Source organism: Echinops telfairi, unplaced genomic scaffold (genome assembly GCF_000313985.2).
Source record: "Echinops telfairi isolate 266 unplaced genomic scaffold, ASM31398v2 ScPeMD7_3533;HRSCAF=4204_0, whole genome shotgun sequence".
Taxonomy (NCBI): domain Eukaryota; kingdom Metazoa; phylum Chordata; class Mammalia; order Afrosoricida; family Tenrecidae; genus Echinops; species Echinops telfairi.
This window is the reverse complement of record NW_022107431.1, coordinates 10939245-10941277: the sequence shown is the minus strand read 5'-3', so window position 1 is coordinate 10941277 and position 2033 is coordinate 10939245. Positions and strand designations below refer to the sequence as shown.

Below are 2033 nucleotides of genomic sequence, written 5' to 3'. Positions count from 1 at the left end.
TTTTTGGTGGCTCCCAAGACAAAACCCAGTCCTGCTGGCTTTGTGCACGCTTCACTTCCAGCCTGTCGTGCCTTCTGTCTGTTAGGGCGTGGCACCTGGCACTGGGGAGGGAAAACCGGCTTGTGTTGCCTTATACAGCAGGCCCAGTTCATTGTGCTGTGGGCCTCCAGCACAGGCCCTCTTCCCATCTTCTTCTGGACTTGCTGGCGCAAATGGAGTTAAGAGGGATTTAGACCGACACACCTCCATTAAAAGAATAAATAACAATAATATTTATTTACATACTTTCTCCTATATGCGAACACAGTTTAATGAAAAGCTGGAACTTGACTCATTTTCCCTTTTAAGAACTGCTGTGAAAACAAAACATGGAACATGGCTCTTCTTGTTTGAATTGCCTTTGGTACATTTTATCAATTCGGAAGAAAAAAATAGTTTTAAGATTAGGTGTGTACATTTGGCTTGATGATAAATGCCTAAACCCATAAATATGTAACTGATTTTAGAATTGATGCATACACACAGGCAACAGACATGTCATTATATTTGCATATGGAAAACTTAAACCAAACAGTCGACTCATGTGGCGCAATGTGCATAATTAGTATGCATTTGAATATATACCAGGAGGAAATCTAGGAGAAAATGTCAAAAATGCAGGCTAATAAAGATGTAGTATCCTCAAACTGAAGAATGATTTGGCACGAATTCATCTTACAGTTTGTTCTGTTAAGTCTCTTACCTGGGTCGAGCTAGCCCAGTTTTTCAGATGTTTGCTGAGAACTGCAATTTGTTGTTTCCACACTTCACAACCACCCCTTGAGCGCACAACTGATGTCCCCTGCTCTGCCCACAATTAGCCCCAAGGTTTTCTTTCCCCTTTCCTATCAGTCAGGTAACAGATTGACACTTGGGCAAGGCAAGCAGAAATAACAGCTGCAGAGGAAATAAAATAACACACTCTGTGGGAAAAGTCGGAGAGTGAAATGGTTTTTGCAAAACTAGAGTCTAGTCAAGTCAGAGCGATGACTTCATCCCGGCTTGACCTCTTGGAAGCTTTGATTTCGGATGCAAACAGGATGGTGAAACCGAACCTCGGCTTAGGTTAAAAATAAGTCTTGCTGTCCGAAGGTACTGAAAATATCAGAAGGCCAAATTAGCAATAAAAAAAGTGAGATTAAGCATGAAATGTTTTAAAAAGACTAAAGTAGGCAAGGTTTCCGCTTTAGGATTTGGCCATTTTATAGTACTGATCTTATGTTTATATGTAATTAAAAAAATCTATTTCCATGGTGTTTCACATTACTTAAAAAGTGAGCTCCTATCAAGAGGGTTAACTGTTCACAACCTCGGAAATAGGGCGAAAGGCACCACGTGAATTTTCCCAGGTAGGAGCTAAACCTTACCTGTTACCACGAGGGCACCAACAGTTTTCTTTGAAAGTGGTTTGGGGCAGATCGGGCCACTCAGCGTCTCTGAGGATTTTCCCTTTAAAGAGAGGTCGGCACACGTGCACAATACAAACGCTCTATTGGGAACAGCTTTCATGTATACGCTTACCAGCAAACGATCTCGCAAACTAGTTATATAAACAGTATCTTCGGGGCAGGGAGACATCGGAAGCACGTATTGAGTCCCTGCTGTGTACCGGGCACCCGGCTCCTGGAATTCACCCGCAAACCTCCCCCCGCCCCCCCACCCCGATTTTGCAGTTTGAAGAAGTAGTGGGAATTCCTCGGAGGGACCAGCATCCAGGCAGGGAAGCGAACGTTCTGAGAAATTACGTAACTCCGGGAGACAGTCCGCTTTTGCCCCGATTGCCCAAATATTTTCCTTTTTCCGCAGGCTCCGGGGAACCTCTGAGTCTGTCCGACCGGCAACTTTGTTCCCGGGCCCTTTCCGCTCTTTTGTCTGCTCGTCAGACTCGTCTTCCGCCCTTGGATGGGGCCTTGGGGACGGGAAAACGAACGCGCGAACGCCCGGAGGGCCGGCAGTCCGAGGCCCGGGCCTCGCGCGGCGCCCGGGGCCCAGGC

General features: G+C 45.9%; 1 long non-coding RNA gene across 1 annotated transcript; it reads right to left on the bottom strand.

Annotated features, from left to right (window-relative positions):
- Window positions 1–248: 248 nt before the first annotated feature.
- On the bottom strand, window positions 249–1696 carry LOC123522218. The gene is made up of 2 exons (XR_006680489.1): window positions 1407–1696; window positions 249–1134 (listed from the first exon to the last, which is right to left on the bottom strand). It is a non-coding gene; the product is annotated as an uncharacterized LOC123522218 (long non-coding RNA).
- Between the last annotated feature and the right edge of the window lie 337 nt (window positions 1697–2033).